Raw genomic sequence first — 14,983 nt, 5'->3', positions numbered from 1 at the left:
GGGCTCCCCAATTGTACCATTACTGGTACAATTATTTTAATTTTTTTAATCTTTTTTTTTTTTACTTGGAAAAGAAATGAGTAAACCTTGACTGCAGGTAGAGCAGAGAACTGCATAGAACCTCTTCACTTTAATCATCTAGAAAATACCTTTTCCTCATATCAGAGGCTTCAAGGTCAAGTAGATGTCTTCTTATTTTTCAGCTGAGATTTGGAAGGTGATGAGAGAAACAACACAACCAGAACTTTGTCTCCACGTCCTGAAGTAAAGAAGAAATCTTCCATCACGGATAAACTCATTTTTCTGCTGATGATGGATGAAGGGTGAGTTTATGTATGAGCTATTGCTGTTTATACTTCCAGGGATGCTAAATTACAAATGCAGATGAGGGCTGCATTATAACACTTGTGAAACAGCTTTCTGAACCCTTTGGCAGGGCTGTTGAACTAAACACAAAGCTTTTATCTCTCTGAATCTCTCAGGGCATATTAATCCTTCACTTAGAGGTTTGTCAGATGAAAAGCTGCTTGAATGGTTTGATATGTTTTTGATTGTGTCTGGATTGTATTGGTGCTGGGTACAGATCACATAAAGCCAGAGTCAGGAGTCCCAGAAAGCTCCTGTGACGTGCAGGACATGGCACTGCCCTGCTGCTGCTGCTGCTGCAGGGAGCTGAGGGAGCCCAGCAGTGGGGCTGGCACCCAGCCCACTGTGCAGGGAGGAGTTTGTCTGTCTGGAGAGGGTCAGCCAGGCCTTTCTGTGCACATGGAATCACAGAGTGCTTGGGGCTGGAGGGACAGCTCAGCTTGTTCCCACCCGTTGCCATGAGCAGGGACACCTTGCATAGACCTGCTCCAAGCCCTGTCCAACCTGCCCTTGGACACTTCCAGGGATCCAGGGGTAGCCACAGCTTCTCTGGGCAGCTGTGCCAGGGCCTGCCCACCCTCACAGGGAGCAATTCCTTCCTGCTTGGCATTTCCTTCTGCTGGGAGAGAGAGGGCTGGAGGGGCCAGTGATTTGACAGCCCCGTGTTTCTTATGCTCTTAGGCTGGTTGGATCCTACAAATCCTTACTTACCAAGCAATCTTCTCCCATGTAAGTAGCTTTGAGCACTCAGGAAATACAGGAATCTTTATCTGAGCATCAGAGCCATGTTTGCTATGAAACAAAATAGGTCACAGTCATTTTCTGTAAGGCTTGCACTCGACAGACCCACACCAAAGGTGAACTGGTTTGTGGGGTTGGAGGGGAAGCCTGCTTTTCTATGCCAAGTCCTTTGCCAGCCATTCTTAAAGCTGATCTTACCCAGTTATTCTCCACAGAAAGGACACTCATTTTTTCAGCAAAGTGGGAGAATGGCAGCCTAATTTAATGCAATCCCTGCAATGTCTCTTTTGAAGCTCAGAGAGGATTCAGAGATGTTCAGCCTGTTCCAGTTCTCAATGTCTTACTGAGTTTTGAAAAACTATTACTCAAATCTTCCTTTGATTTTAACTTAGTTTTTTCCCCCATTTTTCTATAAAATTTGTCAAAACCAAGGCAATATCTTTGAAAGTGTTTCCAGAAAGAAAACTTAATTGTTGTTTTATAACTAGTTCTGAAATCAAGCACACAGAAATACAGTGGGCAGAAATTCAGGCCCTGGAGCAGTGTTTAGTTCTGTTCTGGAGGAAGGCAGAGCAGTAATTTTGTGCCACAAGTAAGCTTGGTATCCTATACAGACCAAAATGTAGCATTCCCTTCATGGCAATACCAATTTTCCAGCTTGCCATTTGTACACTTGCACATTCTCACACACTGCAGTATTTAAGAACATGCTTCCTTTTCAGTGTGAAAGAACAAAAAATGCTGGAATCTCAAGTCAAATCATTTCTTCTCCACTTTCCCACCAGCAACCCAAGACTTTCTTCGTGCTGAATTAGCCACAAATGGAGAAGGTGGTGAGGCCACCTGGGTTGTGAATAGCACCATCATTGTACATGAGCAGTGTGGGGCTCCTTGTGTATCCTGCAGGTATAAAAAGGTGTAAGAAGGAAAAAAATATATAATGAGTCTCACTAAAATGGATTAATAATATGTGAACATAAAAGATTAGTATATTGTCACAATATACTAATAAAGAAAATAAAAGTATTTCTGATTATACTTACACAGAACACCAGAAATTATGTAGGGACAGAAAAAAACGTGTTTACACTTCATGTCCTTGCATTCCACTTTTACATTTTACATTGCTGATTGAATAGTTTGAGGTAGGAGAGAAAAGTGAGAACATGGATAGGAGGGAGAAGTGAAATGACAAACTAAAGGAAAACCGTGGTTGGGGATTTACAGTATGTGGTTCAATAAGGCCATGAAAGAATGTGCCTGTGCTTCTTCTACTTTAGCTGACCCATGCAGGTGACTCTGGAAATCTCTCTCCTCTTGTGGAGAGGATATAACACTGTAGGACAAGTACAGAGGGCTGAAGGACAGCCAGGAAGCAATGCAGGACCAGAAACCTGAATCAATATTCAGTCAGACGCTTTAATTATGCAGCTCATTTTGTACCGATGTAAGTAAATCCTGAATTCTGAAGCAGCTTGTGCCTTGGGGAAAGGAGTGCAAGAGCCTCTGGTATCCCTACAGACAGCCCCTGATGGGGAGCATGATACAGTGAAGAGAGGTAAAACCTTAGCCAGAATTCAGGAGCAGTGGAGGCACCCAAGGAGAAGAGAATATGGGCTTCAGGAGAAGAAATTATTTTAGAAACATGTGTAGATATATATAGAGGGAGATTTGACCCATGTTTTTTACCAGGTGAGAGATCCAATATAAAAGGAAGTCACTGTGGTAAAGAATGTAAGGTTGTCATCAGGCCACAGAAAATCTCTTCACAAATTCTTTATTTCCACGTTGGAGTTCAGGAACAGAATGTAAGATCAAACCAGCTCACATGCTGCAACACTTAAAGTAGCCTGTTTTAAAAATAGAAATCACATCTGATCTCTCTTTGGAAGTAAAAAAAAGTATTGTGCAGAAAGTTACAAGAAGTTCTGGATCAGATTATGTGGTCAGCAGCCTAAGTGGCTTAAAATGATCAAAACTCCAGTAAAAAAAAAAGTCTTTCAAAAGACTGCTCAGATTGCTCTGGGTATTTGTGTTTGAGTGGTCACAGCGTGACCAACACCCAGCCCAGAGCAGCTGAAATGGAGGAGCAGGGCAGCCAACCGTGGGGTGAAACATCACTGTCACTGGAGAGTGAATTACAGCCTGGCAGTCAGTGACAGGTGACACCAAATTACAGCCACTGTGCCGAAGGAAAAGACTCCAAGGGGCTCCTGGCTTGGAGCCCACCTTGGTGGGAGCTGTGTCTCTGTCTGGGATGCACACAGGATGTCCTCACTGGCTTGAAGGGGTGGTTCCCGTGGCTGCACATCTCCTGGGAGTCAGGAAAAGCAGAGAGCAGTGGAAGAGGCAGCAGCCTGGCAGCTCATAAACAGCACGTTACTCTGCATCTCATAAATCTCCCCCAAGTTCATTTATTCTCCTCTGAGAATGAATAACTAATGAGAAGCCTCCTCTTGCCAGTTATTGTGGCACTACACAGAGCGGGGTGGATGTGGAGCTGCTATTAATAGCACTGAACGAGCTGCTAATTGGGCAGTTATGTAATGGCTTTGTTATGAAACCTAGTTTGGGTTTGACACCTTCTGTTTGCTAAAAACAACAGTAAAACCCCCAAACAAACCCAGGGTTAGCAGTGCGTGGCATGAAATAAAGGCTGAATAATTACCAATGTTTCAAAACTCAAACAGAATTAAAAAGGGGGGAAAAATCAATTTGTTTCTCTGAATTGCAGCAGAAGTGAGCTGGAAGCGAATCATACCACAGAACTGCTGTTCAAAGGGATACTTCAAAGTAACTTTCTCTAATACCTGCCCTGCAAATGCTGACAAAAATCCTCCAAGCGACCCGTTTCTGCAACTTGCAAAGTTCCAGAAAGTATTTCTTTAATTTAAAAAAGTTGTGCTCAGAATGAGCACGACAGAACATATTTGAAGGAGAAAGAAGGACCAGAGAATGCCTGTGTGACACACTCTGGTACAAGTCGTGCTCGAGGATGAGGCACGAATCCCTGCTCTTGTGAGTGACAGTAGATAACCTATAGAGTTTGACATTTTTAAAGTAACTTATTAAAAAAAAAGGGGAGAGAAACAGGTGGGGGTGACATTTTGTTCCCTGCTGTACATTAGGAGAGAAGATTGCAGTGCATTAGAGGGAAGCTTTTATCCAGGGTGGCCCTTTGGAGTGGCTCTGCTCCTCCTTACTCTGAAGGCTGGACATCACTGATGCAATTTCCAGCCCTGGGAGCTGCTCCTCCTGGTGAAACCCAGCTACTGTCCCCTGCTTGACAGGTGCTTCTCCTCTGGATACACCAAACACAGCAGCATTCAGAGCCTGCAAGAAGGATCCCTTCAAAGGTTTGTAGTTGTATGTGTGTCATAATATACACAGAAATGAAAATTGCTGTGAAGTGAAAATCAACACTGTGCCAGTGGTTGTTGTTTGATCAGTGTAATCCATAATCTTTTGGTGCTGGGGGAGATCAAGGCTGTCACTCCAGAAGGAGCCCACAAACCATCCAAAGAACACTTCATCTGTCTGTTTACAAACATACAGATCCTGCACATCCTTGCCTTTGTGCACGTGGAATTTGCCTCCAGCTGAGTCACCTTACATTTCAGGAAACTGGGCACAGATACTGCACTCAGCTCTGCAGAGTTATTTCCCACTGCTTGTCACTTTGCATTGTCTAGGTGATGATAAACCCCCCTGGTTTATCCAACATGGTGGATGAGGAAGGTTTTATTCCAATAAAAGAAAACTCTACTTAGTTCCTTCATTACTGAAGTGCCCAGAGGAGGCAGCCAAAGGGCTCACAGAGACTGGATGCACAATGTCCCAGCAGCACAGTAATTGCAGCCAGCATGCCTAAAAAGCTGTGATAAGTTAGGGTTCAGCAAGTGTTGAAGGGAATAACACTGGAAATTGGGTGGTTCAGATGGCTTCCACATCTATCCAGTTAATTATCAAGATCTAGAATCTCTTGTCTATTCTATATCTCTCTGTGTGTGTATGTGTGTATACAGCAGTGTGCAGAAATACATATAGACACTATTTACTTCATTAGGATATTTTGGAATTACCATGTGGCAAATAATAGATCTTCTCCTAAAATAACATCAGCAAGCTTCCCTACTCCTACGCATGAGCTGAAAGGAGTTTCCTCCTCAGTGCATGTTTCAGTGGTAGTACAGCTTGTTTGTGGTGTTCCTGCTCTTCTGTAACCTCACGTGTGGGAGCAGGAGGAGGCACAGAGCAGCTCCCAGGAGTGGTAACAGTTCCATATTTGTGTTGGGGTGGTGCTGAAGGGATCCCATGGAATACAAACTTCATAGAATACAAACTTTGACAGAGTTCAAAATTAATGCACAGTCCTTTGATTGCTTAATTCTCAGTTATTCTGAATTTATAAAAGTGTGCCTTTGCAATACTTCAAAACTTCTAAAACACTTAAAACCCTGTATAAATCTCTAACTGTTGTTTACATTTTAAAGCCCTTAAAATGCTTTGAAATGTCCTTTAAATTATATTATTTATGGGATTAATATTGTCCTGTGTCTGATATAATTTTTTCCTCAGTGGTAGTGTTTTTTGCACCCTTTGCATTGCCTGCCTGCAGTGATGGTACATGTACTACAATTCCCTGTGTATCCTGCTGATCTTTGTTTTTCCCAAGATAAGGCAACCCAAGCCTTCTTGTTGGTGAGTGCATGTAACTAATGTGTGTCTATGGTCTGCTAATATCTGTTACCATTTCCTGCTGGATTGATATTTCATTTTGTGTCCCAACCACACTTTAATTGATCTCTGGCATATGGCTCTCTAATGGAGAAACAGAGGGATATTATCCAGGAAATAGCATATTTTTGTTTCCTCTGGATTCTACCAGGTATTTTTATTTTGTAATAAATGGAAAGACCTCCCTGTAGTTCAGAATCAAAAAAATTTCTAAGTAGAAATCAGGATGGGAAAGGAGTTTCTGTCCACTGGAGGAGATGGTGTTTATGTCACTCACCTGACCTAAATGTAAGCCAAAAGCCAACACTTTGCACTTTGATGTGTGTCTGGGGAGGATGTAGGCAGAGAACTGATGGAACTGAGAATGGTAGAGCTCATTACAGCAGCCCTTGGCACCATGAAAGCAGGGGGAACAAGAGATAGGACAACAAGAAATGGCTTCAAGTTGCACCAGAGGAGGTTTAGGTTAAATAGTAAGGAATTTTTTTTCATGGAAAAAGTTGTCCATCCGTGGCACAGGGTTCCCAGGGAAGTGTTGGAGTCACTATCCCCGTAGAAATTGAAAAGACAAGTAGGTATGGTGATTAGGGACATGGTTTGGAAGTTGTGCATATCTTTATTCCTATGTCTGCTTTTTCTTGCCATGAGCACTCCCTGCTGTCTGGGTCATGAAACCAGCTGCTGCATTCCTCCTCTACTTAGGTTTAAAACCTCCACAGTCTCACAATTGTGGTTTTTGAAAAACTCACTTTCTCTCCAGTCAACAGTGTCTCATATGCACTGCTTTCTTGAAGATCTTCCCCTTTTCTGACCAAATTCTTTGTCTTCAGTTCAGTCTGTCCAAACTTTTGTCATTAACATATTTCCCTTTTCTCACCCCCTGACCATGTTCCCCTACTTCTAAAATCTCAACACTGACTTTTTTCCCCCATAAAATTCCACCCTGCCTCTTGATCAGTTCTGGTTAACTCTGCTCCCTCCTCTTGAAAAGCCTTTTCATCTCCAGTTGCTGGCAGTGCCTGTGGATGGGAAGCAGGGGGTGTTGTTATTAATTTCCTTCTTCAGCTTCCTTCATTGAAAGGATGCTCCAAATCTAAAACATGTGGTAGATCAAATTACAGTCACCTCTCCCATTTTTTTATTTTAGGAAATGCCTGGAAGTGTTTACAAAGCACTCACCAAAAGCATTCAGAAGGAAGGCTGGGCACAATTTCAGTGCTGGCATGCCAATGTGGGCTCCTGTGTTTCCTGCTTCCCTTGCAGCCTTGGCAGCCTCTGTGGAGTTTGTCAGCCAAGATCACACTTAGTTCCTCACCTTGATGATATTGAGGTTGTCACAGCCAGCTTTTCCACATGCAGATCTTTCTCTTGGGTTTTCATTGCAAGGTAATATTAAAATGAGTCCTACCAGACCAGAGAAATGCACATATTTCCCATAGTCTCTCAGCACTGAACCAGAAGTAACAAACCCCTGGGAACTCTGGAAGGGGAACCATTTATGCTTTCTGAGTCAGCTAGTCACACAGGCTTCAAGACTGGTGCTCAAACTTCCAGAAATCATAGAATCATGGAATCACAGAATGGTTTGGGTTGGAGGGGATCTCAAAGCTCATCTCATTCCAAACTCCTGCCATGGGCAGGGACACCTTCCATAGACCATGTTGCTCCAAGCCCCAGGAAACATTTGATTCACAGCTTGAAATATCTTTTTTAGTAGTGTTTATATTTCAAATCCATGTCATGAAAGCCAGTGGCAAAAGGTCTTATTCATGGAGTGTTACTGACTCTAATTGCTTGTAAAAAGAACTGTGTAAACAATGGAATATTTTGTTTGCTAAGAATTCATTAAAAATTACTCAGCTCAAAATAACCAGGACAAGTGCATTAAAAAGAAATCACTCCCTTCAAAAGCATTATTTTAAAGGAGTATTCTTAATTAAGAATACTCCAAATTAAAAAAAAAGAGAGAGAAGAAAAATGTGTTTTTTAAAATTCTGAGATGAAACTTGAATTCTATCAGAGCATTCCTTGTTTCTTTCCAGTGCAAACAAATGAAAACATCTGTTTTGCTCAAGCCTGTACTTTTGTCCTTGCCCCACACAGAAAGATAAAAAACAAGGCATTAATTTTTCATTTCTTTCTCCCTGTGGAGCTTCCAGAGACAGGAGTTAAGTGGCCAGCAGTGCTTCCCAGCCTGTCAGGAGTGATGCTTTTTTAGGCCAGAGAGAGCCTTTGGTCTCCTGCATAGCAAGAGCGTGACAGAATCACTGAGCTATCAAATCAGTTATGCTGCCAGTATCTTCCTGCTCCACTGAGGAGTGAATTAATCCCACCTAAGAGTGCTCCAGCAGCAGAGGCAGAGAGCACACACACTGCCCTGCTGGGGCAGCAGGGTGCTTGCCAGGAGAGTCACTCGTGGAGAAAGAATTCCTTTCCTTTGGAGAACCTTCAAGGAGTTATGGTGGGACAGCAGCAGCAAGAGAGCTTCTCCAGGGGGAGGAAACAAGCCCTGGGGCAGGTGCAGCAGCTCCACCATGGGTCTCCATAACCCACCAGAGGCCAGGCAAGCCTGGGACTGGCAGCAGCTTCTGGGGTCAGCACTGGTCCCATGGGAGGTGGTGCTGAGGGAGCTGCTCCAGCAGGAGGCCTTGGGAGAGGCTTTAGGGCACCCTCATCACTTGGAAAGGAGGGAGTGAGTCTCTGGCATGATGTCACCAGTCCTTCTACCCTCCAGAATCTTTATTTATCCAAGTCCAGAAGCTCCAGTGAGAAAATGAGAGAGGTGCAACATGTGATGCAGCAGAGAATTCCACACTGACCTAAATCTGTGCTTCCAGCTCCAGCTGTGGCAATGAACTGCAAACCCATGCATTTTCTGTGGGAATTCTCCCAGTTGATCCTCTTTTTTTACACTGTTCTTACATCTTTCCTGGTTTCCCTGTACATTTTTGATCCTTTCATTGCTTTCCTGCAGTGATGTCCCTCTGACTGCTCCAGTGCTGTCCATTACTTTCCCCAAGCACTTTGCCCCAGCAATGTGTGCAGCCCTGGGGAGGACCAAGATTTCTGCTCACAAAGTGAGTGTTCATCTAAACCCCAGAGTGCTCAGGTGTTCTGGGCATTTCCTGCCCAGGCCTCTGCTCTAAGTGCCTGTTGCCCTTGGTCACAAATGAAAGACAGATTATTCCTAGCAGCCCTCAAAATGAGCAGTACACACAAATGACCTCTTGGAAGCTCTCTTGACTCCTGCAAAACATAAGAAAATTGAATGTCTGTATTTCCAAGGTCAGAAATAAAATGAAATCTCACTTCAGCTGTCTAAAGCCATACAAAGCAAAGACCTCACTGAATAGCAAACTCCTAAAATAAATACAATTTCCTTTACCACAATAAATGTTTCAGTATAAAGTTGAATATATAATTCATTCCACTTATCTGTAACATTTTGTTAAACTTCAGGAATTATAAGTGAACGACTTCAGTTTCTTACAGGCTTGAACTGCTCTCTTGAAAACCTTTTGGAGAAGAAAAATGTGCCCTGGGATCACTTTGAAGCATTTTTTTGGTTCATTGTTGAGATCTGATGTTCTTCAACAGCAGATAAATTGTTTCTGTGGCCTTAATGGAAATCTGAAGCTCTACCCAGCATTTAGAATTTCCCCACATGGACCAGATCTTTGGCTGCCATCCTGCCTGCTTTGGTCTGCTCAGAAGGAATTTTGGGAATGTACCAAATGTTTAAATGGCAGCTACAAATTCAGGTTTTCTTCAGCTCGAGAGGGAGCTACAATTAAGGCATGATTGTGAAATAAACAGGGCAGGAGATTCTCCTCCTTTTAATGCCTTTATTAAAGTAATCAGCTCGAAGATGGGGGTTTTAGCAGATCCGCGGAGTTCTGCCGCCGCTCCCAGCAGTGACTCAGAAGAGGAGGATTTGCAGTTCTGTCCCCAAGGGGGCAGGGCCGGGAGTCCTGTCCTCGCAAGGCAGTGGGGTATACCCAGGGTGTCTCCGTTTGGGTTATCAGTCCAGCGGGTCCTGGGTCTGACTGACATCGTTTGTAGTTAGGGCGAGGAGTGACCGAGGTTTTCAAGTGTCTCTTCCAGCTTCGGACCCCGGCCCTGCTGTCCAGACACCACTCTGACCTTTTAATTCTGTTTCGGCTCGTCTCTTTTGGGGTATTTTCCAGGATTTGGTAAAAGTCCTGTCCTAAGGTAGTCTGGGTTTGGGGGAAATTTGCATGTCTCCTGAGATGCAAATATCCCCCTCTCCTCTCACCGTCCCAGGGGCGGGTTGTCATCTTCTTGGCAGCAGGCTAGGGTGGTACTGAAATAAACAAGAATCTCCTACAATTGAGAGTCAAATGACGATACTTAAGGATACTTAACTGGCGGTTACAACATTTCCCTAACAAAGAACTCTAGGCCAACGGTTCACTCTCAGATCAACTCAAAAACTCCTCTGTTGCTCCTTCTCTTAGGAAAAAAAACAGTAACCTTTTTTTTGTTCATAACAGACCCCCCTTTTTTTCTTTGATCGAGCTTAAACCTAAGCTCGCATCAACCTTAATTTCTTTCGGTATTGATTATAAATTTCTTGAGCCCTTTGGTAATCACAGTTACTTAACTTTGTTATTCTCCTGGGTTTCTTCAGGTTGGCCTGAACGGCGGGTACCACTCTTTTAAAGAAGCAGGGACATATGCACAGTAAAGAAAGCAATCTCCCCAGTATACACACAGTGGGGAAAGTCGCTTTTTCCCATAAATCCTTTTTGAAATTTCCATAGGTTATCCCACCAACTGGAATCAAGTGTAGGAGTCTGTTCTTGGTTGTTTACATGTGCTAGTTTTTTTATCTCGTTTGAAATGTTTCTAATGATTGCATTCTTTATCTCTAATACTGCTTGGAGCCTGATGATTTTGTTTAACATAGATATCGGGGTCTGAACTTGGCCCTTACAATTTTGACTTCTCTCAATTTCTATTGTACTTTGCTTCTTCTGTTTGGTTTCTCTTAAATCTTTGTATATATGAACTCCCAAACTTGATCCAGATTCTTTGTGTAATAAAGAGAAATCTGGTGTTATCATTCCAGTAGTGCAACTACTAGACCAATCTCCTAACAATTTAGTGTATGCTGTAATACCAAAGATCAAAACCAGGGGTTTAGGGCTTTCCCAACATTTACACACTTCTTTCATTTTCCTAAAGGGGTTTATCTCTTTTTCAGTACACTCATATGCTTCATAGTAAATACTCTTGTCCCTTTCTTTTTTCTTAACAGACAAAACTGCTAAATACCTTCTACAAACCATTTTTCTTACCACTTTTACTATCTCTTGTCTTTTTACCAGATCTATCAACCTTGCTTCAGTAACATTACGTTTCAAACCGGTTTCTCCTACAGGGCACTCTCCCAGGAGTTGCTGCATCAAAGTGGCAGTATTCTGGGCCATCCATCCTTTCTCTTCCTTTTCACAAAAGACCAATTGGGAGAGGTTAACACAAATAGGGTTGGAACTTGTATCGACTCTCGACAAGGAGCTTATTTCTCCCTCCTTGAGGGGTTGGTAGCATTCACAACACGGCTCTCCTGGGCTCCCCAGAGCACCAGCAATTAAAGCCATCATTACTACTCTTCCCAAGAGTCCGGTATGGGTCATCTTACACAGCCTGCCCCCACCCGGTCTTGCCTCTTGAGGATTTCAGGTTTTTTTTAGCCCTTTAAGAGTCCTTTCTTTTTTATCCACCTCTCTGGTTACCTCTCTTGGTCTGTCCCTACTAATTTTTATTTCTTCTAGGGAGGGTACTCTGTAGAAGATTAACTTGGAATATTTGATTTTGAGTTGGGGGAGTTTACTCAGAATTTTTTCTAGAATTACTTTAACAGTTTTTCTTTTCTCTTAACGTTTTACAAACCTCATTTAAATACAAAACTGTTTTACAACATTCAAAACTGTCTTACAACACTTTTAGATATGTTATGATTCTGATACCAAACTCTTTCTATACAGTTCAGTCTTTTTGACTCTTTATTCTGAGAGTCAATTTTAAGTCACTTGGTCCTTTTACCACAGTATACTCAGATGAATCAACTGGAGATGTAGTTGAATCTCGTGCAGTGCCCGGGGGTGAGACTGGCCCTTTTATCCTGGTAATGTGAGTCCAGCCTTTTTCTCTGGTCCGCACAGCTGAATTAGTGACAAGGAGTACCTGGAAGGGGCCTTCAAATTTAGGCATTAATGGTCCAGTATTCCATGACTTTATCAGAACCCAGTCTCCTGGGTTAATATTATGAACCTTTGCTTCAAGAGGGGAAGTTTGGGGGAGGTATCCTTTTTTTCTAAGTCCTTCTAGAGTCCTTCCAATGATTTCTAAATACTTTCTGGTATCCTCTTCTCCTTCCAGATAGTCTCCTGTACTATAGGGTGTTAACAGGAATGGCAGTCCAAACATCATTTCATAGGGTGAAATCCTTAAGTCAGACCGAGGTCTTGTTTTGATGCGCAAAAGCGCTAGGGGCAAACACTTCAGCCAATTCAATTTTGTCTCTTCTACCAATTTAATTAATACATTTTTGAGTGTTTTGTTCATCCGCTCCACCCTCCCAGAACTCTGGGGGTGCCACGGAGTATGCAATCTCCATTCTATTCCTAAGGCTCTGATTATATTTTGCAATGTTTGGGCTACAAAGTGTGAACCTCGGTCTGAATCTATGGTGTTTACTATTCCGTATCTGGGGATAATGTTTTCCAAAATTACACTGGCCACAACTTGGGCCGTTTCCCTTCTAGTCGGGAAAGCTTCCACCCAATGGGTGAGATGATCTACTATGACTAGTAAATATTTATACCCCTGCACTGGGGGCATCTCAGTGAAATCTATCTGTATGCTTTGGAAAGGTCTTAGAGCTAATTCTCTCCCTCCAGAGACTACCCGTCTCATGACTTTCTGGTTTACTTTTTGACAAATGAAACACCCTTTTGTAATTGCCTTTGCTAGGCTATATACACCTATGCACAGGTTATTTCTTAAGAAATGATCACATAGCCCCTGAACTCCCCAGTGGGTTAGTTTATGTAGTTCTGTTAGTACTGCTCGAGCAAGTGCTTTATTCAAAAACACCCGTCCATCTGAAGTTAACCACTCCCCTTGTTGCCCCTGTTGTAACTTTAAATCTTTTATAACCTCTAACTCTTTTTCACTGAATATGGGTTCTTCTCTTCTTTTGCTCTCCTCAGGTGTGGTTTCTGCTTTAAGAATTTTCACTGGATCCCCAGGTTCCAAGGCTGCTTCCTTTGCTATCTGATCAGCCAATCGGTTTCCTCTAACTTCCAGACTGTCTCCTCTTTGGTGCCCTTTTATATGGACCACTGCTACTTCTATTGGTTTCTGTAGAGATTCTAATACAGACCTGACCAGGTTCTCATGAGCTAAGCTTTTTCCTTTTGAGTTTAGATATCCTCGCTCCTCCCATATTTTCCCAAATGTATGAACTATCCCAAATGCATATTGAGAGTCTGTATAAATGGTTCCCCGGTCCCTCTCCAGTAAGTCTAATCCTCTTTTCAGGGCATATATTCACAGCTTTGGGCTGACCAGTTTGGGGGTAGTTTCCCTTTCTCATTAATTTGTAAGGTCTCTCCTTCTATGATGGCATAACCTGAAGCTCTTTTCCCATCTATACCCTAGAAGAGCCATCTATGAACAAGATTCTTCCAGTTGCTAGAGGCTGATCTTCTAAATCCTCCCTTACTTTTGTTTGGAGGTTAATCAATTCAAGGCAATCATGCTCTAAATTCTCTACAGGCTCTCCCATTAGGAATTGTGCTGGATTGAGGGAATTGGATGTAATAAAGTCTAAGTCATCTGTGTTCATTAGTATGATTTCATATGTTAATATTCTGGCATCGGGCTCAGCACTGTTTAAAGATCGTGAGGAGTATGTACCTTAATTTTTCCTTGTAGAGTCAATTTTTTTGTTTCTTCAATCAGGATAGCAGTTGCTGCTACTGCTTGTATACAAACTGGCCAGCCTCTAGCCACTGGATCTAACAATTTGGAGATGTAAGCCACGGGTTTTCTGCAGCCCCCCCCACTCTTGAGTTAGTACACCATAGGCTATACCCTCTTCAGCACTCACAAACAGGTCAAAGCTCTTCTTGAGGTCTGGTAGGCTTAAAACCGGGGCAGAAGACAATTTGTTTTTTAGGTTTTCCAGTTGTTGATCATCTTCTGCTGTCCAAGTCAAAGGATCTGGAGCTACTAATTTACTGTATAAGAATTTTACACTTTGCGTGTATTGATCTAACCATAACTTGCAATATCCAAACAGGCCCAGGAGTTTTCTCACTTCTCTTTTGTTTTTGGGGCTGGGAGAGATAGAATGCCTGAGATTCTGTCAGGACTTAACTTCTTATATCCCCCTCCTATTATGTGCCCAAGATATGTTACTTCAGATTGTACAAACTGTAGCTTTTCTTGGGAAACTTTTAGTCCCTTCTCCCCCAGAAAATTCAAAAGCTTAATGCTAGTCATTCTGACCTGTTCTTTTCCCTCCCCTGACACCATCAGGTCATCAACATACTGCAGGATTTGTACTCCTTCTTCAGGAACAAACTGTTCTAACAAACTCTCCAGGGCTTGTCCAAAGAGGTTGGGGGATTCCGTGAACCCTTGTGGTAATCGGGTCCATCTTAGCTGTTGTTTTCTTTTTGTATCTGGATCCTCCCATTCAAAGGCAAACCAATCTCTACATTCCACTGCTAAAGGGCATGACCAGAAAGCATCTTTCAGATCTATGACAGTGAACCAAGCATGTTCTCTTGGAATCTGGTTTAGAAGAATATACGGGTTGGGCACTACTGGATGTCTAGCAATGGTCCTTTTGTTGACCTCCCTCAGATCTTGTACCAGCCTATATTTCCCTTCAGCTTTCTTAACTGCCAATATAGGGGTATTGTGTGGTGACATAGAGGGTTCTAAAATTCCCTCTTGTAACAGTTGTTTAATAACTATGGCAAGCCCTTTCTTTCCTTCTAGGGAAATTGGATACTGTTTAACCCGTATGGGTGAAGTTTCATCTTGCATTTTTATTGTTATTGGTGTAATGTCCAATAGGCCCCGCTTTCCCCCTTCAGCC

Source organism: Serinus canaria, chromosome 4, assembly GCF_022539315.1.
Source record: "Serinus canaria isolate serCan28SL12 chromosome 4, serCan2020, whole genome shotgun sequence".
Classification (NCBI taxonomy): domain Eukaryota; kingdom Metazoa; phylum Chordata; class Aves; order Passeriformes; family Fringillidae; genus Serinus; species Serinus canaria.
This window is presented reverse-complemented; position numbering follows the sequence as displayed.